Genomic DNA, 13,315 nt, shown 5'->3' with positions numbered 1-13,315 from the left:
TTATGTATGCAAAGGTGAAATATTAAAGGATGAATAATAGAGTACAAAAGCAGAATAATAATCCATGTTGGGAGAATACATATCCCAGGAAAGGAAAGAATTATTTCCATAGGAAATAAATTCTTTTTCAAAGTCACTAAAGAGACTATGAATCTAAAAGGAAAGAAACAAAAATAAGATGATAAATAACAGAATCAGAAGAAAGGGAAGATGGTGGCACTAGAAGAAAACTGAGGGTAGGGGCAGCACCACTTAAGAACTAAAAAGAATAGCAAGGAAGGGAAGTGATGGGACAAACACCAGTCATTCCCAGGAGGTTAAGCTTGAAAACAATTGTAGAATATTCAAAATTGAAAAAAAAAACACAGAAATAAAATTTCTTCAATAAACATAATGAAGAAACTGTGAATTGAAAATTGGACCAAAGAAAGAAAGAGTATTCAAAGACATATTTGAATAAATCTTTTCTGAAATGAAGAAAGAAGTGCATTTTAGTGTGGAGATTTTTTGTTTTTTGAATTTTTGAAAGGATATTTATATTTTAAAAAGTCATAAAATAAAAAAAGAAATCAATCAGCATATATCTTAGAAGTCCTTCTAAGAGTCTCATATTCAAAAGCCACAGAGGCCGTTGCATTTTTCTGTCTTTGCTCAATCTGCAATTCATTTAAGGATCATCAGACTTGACTCTAGACCTTAAAATCAAACATGTTCCACCAAATCCAAAACCCTGAATTTATCCAGATTTTACAAACATAATTTTACCACCCTTCCACCAAAATACCTCCCATTCAGATCAACAACAGCTCCAATTGCTGATTTGACTCTCTCAAATTCTAAAAATATTGGAACTGCTTCATCATCAGGGGCACCAGGAATTGCAAATGTCACACATCTTCCCAACTTTGCCATGTTTTTCACATTCTTCCTTGGTTTCAACTTCCAAGTCCTCATATACCTCTCCTGCACCAATCGTGTTCCTCAGTAGGACCACTTTAGTAGGACACTTAAGTATTTCAGTTAATGGATTTGAATCAGGCTTCCTGGAGGCATCCTGAGACTCATCCTTCTCATGGCATTACTCATAAGGATCTTGGCGCCTCCTTGCTGGTCTTTTCCACCGACAAGGTGGTGCTCAGCCCCTGCTAGTGCTTCCCCAGACCCTGGCCTTCCCGGAAGCCGTACTTCTGCATGATCTTATGTGCAACTGTGCCACCCATGTTAGCAAGGAAAGAGTTGCTAGGGCGGTTGGAAATCTCTGTTCCTCATACACTGGGGAAAGGATTGCAGCTTTGGAAGACTGTGATGGAGGTCTAGAGCCCTCTTCATAGGGAAAATCTCTGGGTAACTCTGTCTTTTTCTGCAAGAGAAGTGGGTGGGGCAATGGCAGTGCTTCCCACACTTCTTTTTCTGCTCTCGCTCATACTCTTCTTCCTCATCAGAATCCGTATCTGGTCACCTTGACAACCCACTAGCTTCAAGTCTCTGTATGTTTTTTACCTTGTCTTTGGTGCTTCACTAATTTCTCATCATCTTTAGGAAACATAGGATCATATTCATCAGCTAAGGGAATTAGAACTTGCCCTGAAGAAAACCCACTGGGAACAGGGTCCTTCAGGCCAGCTGCTACCTGTGCTGGTGTGTCCACAATTGGCCAGTGGTCTGAGGCGCCACCCTACTTCAGATCAATGATTGGAGCAAGGACTGTACTTTGTCCTTTGGCTCTTTGCTTGAGTGACAGCTGCTTTCTTCACCTGAAGCGGTGGCTGCAGAAGTTTGAGTTTGGGGACCAGCCTTCTGTTTTTGAGTCACTGGTCTCCACTCCTAGCTCATCATACAGGGACATCTTTTTAGTCTAAAGCCAACCTGCCTGGCCAACTCTACCCATGGGCTACAGTGGCTTCCACACGGAGCCCGACCACACCTCATGGACTGCCACAGCCTGCCGGGGCTCCCAGCCTGCGCCTAGTCAGCAGGGCAGTCCAAGGTGCAGGGCAGGGCCTTGGGAGAGGGTGTCTGCCTTTTTTTTTAACTTAGTTTAAAACTTATTAGCATGAACAATATGGATTTATTTATGTGCTTGTTATGTATCAGGTGTCCCAAAGAGTGATGGGTAGTCCAGAGAAGATCTGAAAATATGTCAGTGGGATCTCACTCCAAGGGCATCTTCTGCCAGTGCTTCAACTAACCACAACTTGATCAACATCTGAAACTTTTCTAATTAGCATAATGCATGTCAGTAATGGGTTTTCATTGGGGAGGTTAGTGGGTTAGTTGACATGGTTGAAAGTTAGAAATGGGCTCTTGAATTGGAGATTAAGGTAGTCAAAATACCTGGGTTGATAGGGATATTTCACAGATAATCTTTACATTTCTGTGAGAGGTCAATACTCTATAAAGATCTGTATTTTTCACCCACGGGACTAAAACCCATGGCTTTATCCCTGAACAGTGTGTCCAGACATTGAAGGGAAGATTTCCGTGTGCCTCATGATAATTATGGGGGTACCAGGTTATTGTCTCTCAAATATTATTCTATTTGCTCTGAGGAAACCATCTGTGTGTGGTTGGATCACCTACAAGGACAGATAACTGGGACTTCATATACTGAAAACTTGTTTGAAATATTTTGTGCCTGTTATTTATATAACAAAATATTTATATAAATATTTTGTGCTTGTTATTTAAAATTTTGTTTTACAAATATCTGTATGACCCAAAGCTTACCTTCCTTAAAATCTGATAGTGAGGTTGTGGGGGAATAGGTCATTTGTACTTAGCCTAAATATGTCAGAGCTAAGAATTATCATGACAAATTTGATGTTGACCAATGCATAAGAATTTATAACTTTAGATTCAAAATGTACAAGGTTGTTCCAGGGAAAAAAATGATGCAGGTTGATCTGAATCAACTGAATATTCTGAATATTTCCTAATGAACCTGCTGGACTTGATGTATAAATAATTCTTTGGGAATCTTAGAAAAAATTCAGGACACCTAGAAGGGAAGACATAATACCATCAATAATTATCAGAAAGTAAAACTATGCTGTGGGGTTAAAAAAAGTAATACAATAATTTTTATACCCAGCCACGTTGTCATTTAGAAATCAAACAAAAAGACACCTAATGTATATTAAGAATCTGGTGAAGAGTTAGCATGGAATTGGGGAGAAAAAACTTTATGATTTTCTGGTGATCCAGAGAGAATTATCTCAAGAAATGGAAAGCCATTATATGAAAGAGCCTTGAATCTATTTAAATTCATATCTAACAGTAAACATCAGTTATAATTAGGTAGCAGGGCTTAGTTTAAATGTTATAAATATTGAAAGAAAAGCTGCTCTGTGGGTTGCAACAAATATCCATGGAATTTAACATTAAAATGACATGCAAATGACAAATTAAGAGATAGTATCATATTAAATAGAAGAAAAGTTTGTATGACAAATGTTTTCTATAGACATTTAAATGAAATATAATATAAAATTCTGTAAAACAAAATAGAAGGCAGCTTACAGAGGGAATTTAATTGTTCTGCTTTATTCTCCTCCCCTTTTATAAAATTTGGTCTTTTTAGATATACATGACAGAGTGTACTTTGACATATATACATGAAGTATAACTTCCCATTCTTGTGGTTGTACATTATGTGGACTTACACTGGTCATGTATTCATGTATGAACATAGGAACTTTCTGTCTGGCTCATTCTATTGTCTTGTCTTTCCTATTCCTGTCCCCTCTCTTTTCCCGTCATTCACCTTTGTCTAATCCAATGAACTTCTATTCTTCCCTCCTCCCCTCCTCACTGTGTGTTAGCATATGCACATCAGAGAGAACATTCAGCCTTTGTTTTATTAGAATTGGCTTATTTCACTTAGCATGATAGTCTCCAGTTCCATCTATTTCCTGGAAAATGCCAAAATTTCATTCTTCTTTATGGATGAGTAATATTCCGCTGTGTATATGTACCACATTTTCTTTAACAATTCATATATTGAAAGGCACCTAGTTTGGTTCCATAGCTTAGCTATTGTGAATTGAACTGCCACAAACATTCATGTGGCTACATCACTGTGCTATGCTGATTTTAAGTCCTTTGAGTATATACTGAGGAGTGGGATAATTGGATCAAATGGTGGTTCCATTGTAAGTTTGCTGAGGAATCTCCATAATGCTTTCCACAGTGGTTGCATCAATTTTTGGTGCATGGGTGTACCCTTTTCCCCACATCCTTAACCACATTTATTGATACTTGTATTCTTGATAATTGTCATTTTGATTGGAGTGAGATAAAATCTTGGTGTGGTTTTATTTTGCATTTCTCTAATTGCTAGTAATGTTGAACATTTTTTAATAGATTTGTTGGCTGATTATATTTTTTCTTCTGTGGAGTGTCTGATCAGTTCCTTTGCCCATTTATTGATTGGGTTTTTGTGTGTGTGTGTGTGTGTGAAGTTTTTTGAGTTCTTTATATACCTGGAGGATAATGTTCTATCTGAAGTGGTACAGATTTCTCTCCCTTTCTGTAGGCTCTCTCTTCATGTTCTTGATTGTTTCCTTGGCTGTGAAGAAGTTTTTGGTTTGATTATATACCATTTACTGATTCTTTTTAATCCAATCTGCCCATCTATCATTGATTGATGAATTTAGGCTATTTACATTCAATGTTATTATTGAGAAATGATTTTTCTTCTCTGTTATTTCGATTAATTTCTGGGTTTTATTTTGAGTGGATTTCTCCTTGGTTGACCATTCTTTTCGTATAGTCCTTCCCTTTGCTGGTTTTCAGTTTTATTTTTCTTCTTCATGAAATATCTTACTGAGTATGTTTTGTAATTCAGGCTTTCTAGTAGTGAATTCTTTTAACTTTTGTTTATCACAGAAGGTTTTTATCTCATTGTCAGTTCTGAAGCTTAGTTTTGCAAGGTATAGCATTCTTTATTGACATCCTTTTTCTTTCAGAACTTTGATGCCACCCCCAACCAGCGTGAGCAGCTGAACTAAGATTGCTCCTGTGAATTTGCAGGGACACAAAATAAAACACAGACACAACTTACCTTTACACAGCTTCAGGATGGCTTCCCCGGCTCTTGGCCTCAGGATCCCCAAAAGGGAAAGCAAGAGAAAGTCATGATAGGCTGATGAGGGGCGTGGGGAGGGGATGTTTGTAAGTCAGCTTTTATTGGGAAGGACTCTGTTCTTAGAAAGTTCTAGCCATAAAAGGGCAAAAGGAGCAGGACTACAAGGGAACAGGTAAGTGTAACTCAACCCTAGGGGCACACCCCAAAAGAAGACCTCCTTGCTATCTGAGCGGGTCTCTGACCATACCATAACAAATACAGTGGTTGGTCAGAGCCTGAGGCATTAGGACTGGACAGCATGGTTATTCAGTGTGGCTCCCCACACTTAGGATATATTATTTCAAGACATCCTAGGTTTCAGAGTCTGGAATGAGAGATCAGCTGAGTTCCAGATGTGTTTCCCTATAAATGTGACCTGTCATTTTTCTCTGGCAGACTTTAAAATTCTATCCTTGTTCTCTGTGTTCAGCATGTTCATAATAATGTGCCTTGGTGTGGGTCTGTTATAATTTTTTATATCTGGGATCCTGTAAGCCTCCTGTATCTGATTTTCCAGTTCAATTTTTCAGTTTGGGAAATTTTCATATAGTATTTCCTTGAATATCTTGTGTGTTCCTTTGGTTTGTATCTCCAAGACTTCATCTATCCTGATAAATCTTAAATTTGGTCTTTTACTTCATCCCATATTTTTTGGAATTTTTGTTAATGGTCTTTTCATACCTATTCTATATGGTCAACTTTACTTTCATGATTATATATTTTGTCTTCATTGCCTGGAACTTTACCTTCCAAGTGGTCTAGTCTATTGGTAATATTTTCCATTGAATTTTAAATTTGGTTTGTTGATTCCTTTATTTCAAGTATTTCTGCTCAAGTTTTTTTTTCAGAATCTCCATCTCTTTACTGAGGTGATCTTTTTCTCTCTGTATTTTCTCTCTGATTCTACTCCTTACGACTTCCTTTACCTCAGATATCAGTTTAACTATTCACATTCTGAAGTTCTTCTCTGACATTTTTTTCCACTGTGATGGTAATGGATTCTATTACCCTCGTTTTTTCATATTGTTTGTATGTTTACCCAACTAACAGTATGGATCAGAGGCAGTAGAGTTTCTACCCTGTGGACTTATAGTGTCCCTCAAGTTTTCCAGTACCTTACCATTTAGATGGAGACAAATAAACACAACATCCAATGTTAACAGTATACAGCAATAAACCAGTTATTTCCTGCAATGATGTCTACAGTGTTGATTGCCACAGTAAACAGAAATGAAATAACTTGTTAATGCCTAAAATAAAAATAGTAAGTTTGCAAGAGGGTTTACAATTTTAAATGGTAGACAGTGAGAGGACAGAAGTGATGTAGGATGTGATGATTAGGAGTGGACAGGACAGAAAATAGAATTAAAAATTAAAGGAGAGTGAAGGATAACAGTAGATATTGGCTGTTAGAAGAAAAGAGAGAAGGAGAATCAAAAGAAACAGATAAGTGAGCAATATATGAATATATGATATATATATATCGTAAAAATTTTAAAAATTAAAAATAAAAATAAAAGAATACAAAACTGAAATATACTAATCAAACATCCTAGTCCTCAAAATATTGATCCATTAAAAAAAAACTGGCTCTAAAAATGCTAGAAATGAGAATAAAATCAAATGTGAATATGTTTAAATGAACCACTAAGGATTAAACACAGAATAAAAGATTAAAAAAAAGATCTCAATGTAAAGTTAAGGAGTTGATTCAATTGAAGTTCAAAAGATTCTCAGCTTCTCTTCTCATCAGTGTTAGGTGGGATTGGCTAGAGTGGTATGCCTGCTCCACCCTCACGGTGGGGTTGCTGGAGTGAGAGAAGTTAGCCTGTAGGCGGAACTCCTGTAAGTGGGGTTTAAACTTAGGTAGGCTTCAGTCTCTTCACTGAATGCCAGTTGATCTGGAGATTTTAATTCAGCCCACCTCCAGGGCCCAGAAATTGCCAGTCCATGTTGGAAGATTGCATCCCAGAGACTTCTTCTGTGTTCCACTCATGCAGTGTAGAAGCCAATTCTTAGTTGCCTCCATCACTTGCAGACCCTGCATTTCCTAGTATTGGTTCCTTCTCCAAACTCTATTTCTCCTGCCCCTGCCCTTTTGAATCCATTTCCAGGAATGTCTCTTCTAGCTGGTCCTGCAATGTGACTGAATTGGAGGGGGAAGCCAGGTAGGTTTCCACTACTAGTATTCCCCTGTATAAACCCTTCTCCACATTTGATTTTCTCCTGGTCACTTAGGCACTCTCTATGTCATGCAGTGTGGGTTTCCCAGCCCTGTATTTAGGGCTGCCTGCCCTTGAGCCATGGCTCCAAAGTGGTTCCTTCCTCTGTCTTCCAAGCACATCCTGGAGATATTTGGCTTCTTTCCTGCACAAGGTTATTGTGCAGCACACCTTTGTTTATTGGGCAGTGTCTTTGATATCTAAACTCTCAGTACCCAGAAACACCTCAGGCCTCCTAAAAATGCAGGTTCCTTTAATTCCCTTATCCCTCCACTTTGCTTGTGGAGAGACTGTTCTGGATGGTGCCTCCAACTGGGCCAGTGGCTGTGGTACTGGGGATTTCTTATTTATTGTATTATACCCAACCTCCTGAGTTCCTGACCTGCTTTGAAAGTCCAGTATTAAATTCAAGTAAATCCTCCCCCCCCCATCTTTTTCTATTCATCCACCTTGCTGAGAAGCTGCCTATCTGCTATTTTGCTTTCATACCATGGAGTAGCCAGGAAAGTGACCTTCTTTTTCCACCATCTTGAAACACTCAAGTCAGTCTTTTTTTTTTTAATATTTTTAGTTGCAGATGGACACAATACCTTTATTTCATTTAGTGTTTTGTTTTTATGTGGTGCTGGGGATTGAATGCAGTGCTTCACACATGCTAGGCAAACACTTTACCACTGAGCCACAACCGAAGCCCCCAAGTCAATTTTAACAAGTAGTTTCAGTGGATAGTGGAGGGAGAATGCATAATTGGAGTAGGTTCAAGACAGTTTGAAATAAAAGATTCTAAGCAACTCTTCTGAGTATTTCTGGTATAAAGAATATCCAAGAACTGGAGCATTTCTTTAGTGTAAAGGATGAGCAGGCAAGAAGGGTTGTAACCTGGGAAACCATGGGGCTGAGTTGGCTGTGCATATGGGGTTCAGTGCTCAAGAAAAGAGGTTGTTCTTGTATAGGAGCCCAAAACCTTTGACGATCTGCAGAGCAAAAGGATATAAAATTGTAAAGTCTAACTTTAACAACAAAGGCATTTTAATATTTTTAAAATTTTGAGTTTTTTTATGCAGGGTATATTTTGCGTGTCAGAAAATATTATTTGAAAAAGATATGTTTCTAATTTTGGACAGTTTGGGTTTGGTTTAGTTTGTTTTTGCATTTTGTCCAGAGTTACCTACAGAAAAATCAGGTACAATATATGCTACCTGGACTTACTGAAACAAAAATTTGAGTCCTTCATTTTATTTGCAAAATATGCCAGTTGCATGAATTATTCTGCTCAAGACACTGTTCCTAGATCCTTTGGTATCCCCTGTGGCTTTCCTCAAGATACTAGTTATGGATAGTCTTCTCGAATTGGAACGCTTTAATTAGAGTATTCTCTCATACAGTCATCAGATTGAAAAGTGCTATGCCACTATCAGAAATTTTACTGTCCTCTTATGAGGAGGAATGTACATTGGAAGGAAAGATCTAAGTACTGACAATAAATTTTTTTCTGTCATTTTTCTAAGGTAGATCTTAGCTCTGACACTTGATTACATCACTTATAAGTTCCATAGCACTCGAGGTATACTTTGCTGATTTGCGTAGGCTACTTTGCATATATTATATGGATCGATTATTCCCCAACAAGTAAAACATTGCTTACATTCTGTTTTTTGGTTTCTCTCTATAATGACTAATAGGAATAAATCATATATAGACCTAAATGATCTGGGCATCATTTCCTCCAAAAAATCAACTTATATTTACTCAACTTGCTGAATCATTGTTAAATTAACCAAGTCATAGCAGAAAATTAAAGCTGAGTAATACCAAGTGACTTATTTACTCAACTTTATTTAATCCTTTTAAATGGGGCCAGTCATTTTTGATAGCAGCCACCCAAGTGATGGCTTGAAAATCATGTTGGTCAATACAAAAGCTTTCAAGTCTCCTATATGCTTAGGATCTCTTGAATATAATACACCAAGAATGTGTGGGTTTTGACATTAATGAAAGTCTTTCTAGAATGTGATTAAAGAATTATTGAATGACTATTACATGAAAACTCAAGGGAAAGGTAATATTATAGGCTTCTCATTAGATAGGACATAATTGGGAAATATCAGGCCTTGAGAGCATTATCTGAATCTGTAAGGAAGTTTGACTGTGTGACCAAAACACCAGTGAGACCTCAGAGCCACAACTCAGGATAAAAAGCCCAATCATTGACATTATCAGTGGAGCTAGTCATGATTAATATCAGGAAACAGAGTACAAAGTGTGTCTTTCTGTGGTTATTAACTGGTTAATTTAGTAATTCATTTTAAAACATGAACATACCAAGCAATGTATTATATAAGGCGGGTAAGAAATGACCTAATACATTAGAAACTTGAGATTTAATAGGAATTGACAAAAATATTACAAAAAAACATGTGTCAGCAGCTGTTACAGAAATCTCCATGGCAGGATGGAGTGGGAGAGGCTACAGTGGGAGAAAAGAAAAGGGTTTAATATATCTGGAGGAGCCTCCAGACAGGTGGAATTTAGGGAGGGAGAGAATCAGGAAGTTGTAGCTCAGTTTAGATGAGTAACTGTTTATCAGACATAAGTGGCAAAGGAGGACATTTCAGGCAGAAGGAGTTACAAAGTAAAGCTAGGATGGCATGACATCTTTGTCTTCCTTGAGGACATGGCAGCAGTTTGGGATGGATAGAATATCAAGGGCAAGAGATGAGACTGTAGGCAATGGTAAGAGTCATACCAAGTAGAGTTGAATGACAGGAGGATAAAAGCTTCCAAACATCACTGCAACATTTGAGTGAAGAATGTTAAAAAGCGGGTAAAACCAGAAAGAATGAGATCACTTATGTATCTTTTTCAATGGACCAGGGTTATAAGTTGGCTCAGGGCTGAAGGAATAAATCCCTTAAGAAGTTAAAATTAAGGAGATCCAACATGGCGGCGAGAGGGGAGGCAGCGCTTTCAGTACCTCCTCAACAAAGGGGTCAGAGAGACGCATGGATACGCTTAGATATGACCTGCTGAGAAACTCCTAGCAAAATTCCACTAAAGAGAGACCGGCCGGGAATTGGAAGGATTTTTGGAGGTGACAGTCTGCGCTAGACGAGTGAATCTCCGCCACGCAGCGCAGAGGTCCAGACCCGCCAGCCGCTGCCCGCGCGACTCGGCGACTGTCGGCTGCCTGCACGCGGCCCGCGTCAGGGCGGATAGCCTCCGAGGTGCAGCGCAGCAGGAGCGGTGCAGGGACTCTAGGAAGAGGTCTCTCGCCAAGCCTTCATGAAATAGCAAACCGGGAGCTGAAACCAACCAGAGACAGACCAGTCCCACCCCTCCCTTCGGACACTCTGGCAAGGAGCCTGGGGCCCGCCATAGCACAGTGGTGACATCACCAGAGTTCCGCCGACAGAATTCCTTCCCAGCGGAATCCACATTAGCAGGTGTGTGACTCCCACCCCCTCCAGATACAAGCAGCCAGGAAACCACCGGGGGCGTGTCTGTAGGGAAGCAGAGGGGACTCCAGATCCCCACCTCCCCTTAACACCAGCGGCGACACCCAAGATCTTAGCCGCCAGTTTCTGGGGGCGTGCCCACCAAAGGGGTCCTGAAAAATTTAACTGTTGGTTCCCAGATCACCCCACCACAGCACTGGGGCTTAATTGAATGACAGAGAGGGTGTTCATCGTTCGGGATATAGGACACGCGGTGGGGCTGCAAGTGTAATCAGATTCTTGGGGAACCGTCTCTGGTGAACAGGACCTGGCTGGCTGGCTGGGAGGAGGAACAGGGGGAGGGGCCGGATAAGTGAAAGGGCTCTGGACTAACAGGATTGAGAGACTCCCAGGAGCCACCGTACAGGGATTTCTGTCAGCACATAGAGGGCAGAAGCTCAGCTCAGAGGGCACAGCTCCGCCTATTGGAAGAGAAGAAAATGGGATTCAGCCATAGAACAGGGGATGCCAGCATGGCAGAGATCTGATGTCATCGGAGAGCGGCCGAGGAGAAAACTTCATCAGTGCCAGCGGCGACGGAAACAGTTGGTCCCCTGGTAGGGAGGGTGAGTCACAGATACCCGAGTCTCTCTCGCTTTGTCGTCGAGCCAGAGGCGAGGAGAGGGGCCGCCGCCCACGCCCGCAAGGTAGGAAGACCTGCGACCAACCTGCAGATCAGGCCCAGCGGTCTGCAGGCGTGGTAAGAGGGGCAGGGCAGAGCCACCGCCCGCGCTGGCAAGGTAAGCAGACCTGCGACAGACCCGTGGATCAGGCCCAGCGGCCTGCCAGCGTGGTACACACTCCACCCCAACTGGAGTAGGGGCAGAGCAGAGCCTTAGCCCGCGCCCAGATCAGGCCCAGCGGCTCGCCTGTGTGGTGGTCAAGTGACCCCAATTGGAGTGGGGGCGGAGCGGAACTGACACCCTTGCCCACAAGGTGGGCAGACCTGCGACCAACCTGCAGATCAGGCCTAGCGGTCCCCGGGCGTGGTAGGAGGGGCAGGGCAGAGCCTTCGCCCCCACCTGCAAGGTAGGCAGACCTGCGACAGAACAGCGGATCAGGCCCAGGGGTCCGCGGGCGTGGTAGACACCTCACACCAATTGGAGGAGGGGCAGAGCAGAGCCCCTGCCCGCACCTGCAAGGGAGAATTTTCAACTATACAAGAGCAACATAAATATATAGGGGGGGGAAAAATTTCAAAAACACAACAGTTTCACCAAGAAGAAAGAAACGCAAGCAGTATGAAAAGACAAGGAAAGAAAGGACTACAAGCAATGCAGGTCAGCTCAACTTTAGAAGAGGTAACAGCTGCAGCAGATGGAATGTCAGATAAAGAATTCAGGATATATATGCTTCAGATGATCTGGAGTATCAAGGAAGAAATTAGACAGCAAAATCAGACAATGAAAGATCACTTCGACAAGGAATTACACAAACAAATCCAGGAAGCAAAGGATCAACTATACAGGGAGATAGAGGTTATAAAAAACAAACAAACAGAAATCCTAGAAATGCAGGAAGCAATAAACCAACTTAAAAACTCAATTGAGAGTACTACCAGCAGAGTAGAACACTTAGAAGATAGAACATCAGACAATGAAGACAAAGTATTTCAACTTGAAAAGAACATAGACAGCTCAGCAAGACTGTTAAGAAACCATGAGCAGAACATCCAAGAAATATGGGATAACATTAAGAGACCAAACTTAAGAGTCATTGGGATACAGGAAGGTATAGAACTCCATACCAAAGGAATGAGCAATTTATTTAATGAAATAATACGAGAAAACTTCCCAGACTTGAAGAATGAGACAGAATCCCAAATTCTAGAAGCCTACAGGACGCCGAATGTGCAAAATTATAAGAGATCCACACCTAGACACATTATAATGAAGATGCCCAACATACAGAATAAGGAGAGAATTTTAAAAGCTACAAGAGAAAGGAAGCAGATTACATTTAGGGGCAAGCCAATCAGGATAACAGCTGATCTTTCAACACAGACTCTGAAAGCTAGAAGATCCTGGAATAACATATTTCAAACACTGAAAGAAAATGGGTTCCAACCAAGAATTGTGTATCCAGCGAAATTAAGCTTCAGGATGGAAGATGAAATTAAAACCTTCCACGACAAACAAAAGTTAAAAGAATATGCAGCTAGAAAACCATCTCTTCAAAACATCCTCAGCAAAACATTACAGGAAGAGGAAATGGAAAATAACAATGAAAACCAACAGTGGGAGGTAGGACAGTAAAGGGGGGGGGAATAATCAAAGAGGAAAACAAACCATGTTTAGTAACATAAATAAACAAATATGGCTGGAACAACAACCCATATCTCAATAATAACCCTAAATGTTAATGGCTTAAACTCACCAATTAAGAGACACAGGCTAGTAGAATGGATCTCAAAACAAGACCCAACAATATGCTGCCTACAGGAGACGCATTTGATAGGAAAAGACATACATAGG

The 13,315-nt window shown here is 40.5% G+C and overlaps 1 pseudogene; it reads right to left on the bottom strand.

Annotated features, from left to right (window-relative positions):
- Nucleotides 1–702: 702 nt before the first annotated feature.
- Nucleotides 703–1,846, bottom strand: LOC124107642 (splicing factor 45-like; annotated as a pseudogene).
- Nucleotides 1,847–13,315: the final 11,469 nt, after the last annotated feature.

The sequence above is a fragment of the Marmota monax genome, unplaced genomic scaffold (genome assembly GCF_021218885.2).
Source record: "Marmota monax isolate L192 unplaced genomic scaffold, Marmota_monax_Labrador192_F-V1.1 WCK01_AAM20220418_F8-fsc00097, whole genome shotgun sequence".
Lineage (NCBI taxonomy): Eukaryota > Metazoa > Chordata > Mammalia > Rodentia > Sciuridae > Marmota > Marmota monax.
This window is presented reverse-complemented; position numbering and strand designations above follow the sequence as displayed.